The following is a 602-nucleotide window of genomic DNA, read 5'->3' as shown; positions in this document are numbered from 1 at the left end:
CCTCCCCGATCTTGTATGTATGCATGAATGTATGTATGGATGCATGCATTTTTATATGGACGCAAAGATTGATGGATGAATGTATATATGTATGTATAAATGCATGGATTGATGCACGGAGTTTTTTTTTGTAGTTTTTTGTATGTATCAATATATAGATGGATGTATGTATGTATGCATGAATGCATAGATGGATGCAAAGAAGGATGGATGAATGTAGATAATTGCTCATAATGTTGTATAGATAATTGTTGATAAAGCATAGGTAATTGTTGATTTTTTTTTGTTTGCATCTATTAGTTCTTGTTGTTTGTATGGATGCTATGGAGGTTACCCCGATGATATTCGACAGATGCGAGATGTTTTCGGAGGAATGTGCCGATTGTTGTCGTAGGGGGTCGCGCTTCCTCTGTTCCTCTTTGTGATCTTTTCATAGTAGGAGGAAGAGAGGAAGAGCGACCATCACCGACAGTCGATGAGAGTTGTTTTTGGAGGAAGAAAATCGACTTTTGACGATGGCGGTCAATCCGGGCGAGTTCTTCTTGTGATATACATTTGTCACGCACGATGGACTCGCCCAACTTGACCATCACTGAAAGTCA

The sequence above is a fragment of the Triticum aestivum genome, chromosome 5D, assembly GCF_018294505.1.
Source record: "Triticum aestivum cultivar Chinese Spring chromosome 5D, IWGSC CS RefSeq v2.1, whole genome shotgun sequence".
Lineage (NCBI taxonomy): Eukaryota > Viridiplantae > Streptophyta > Magnoliopsida > Poales > Poaceae > Triticum > Triticum aestivum.
The sequence above is the reverse complement of the archived record's forward strand: the minus strand, read 5'-3'. Positions refer to the sequence as shown.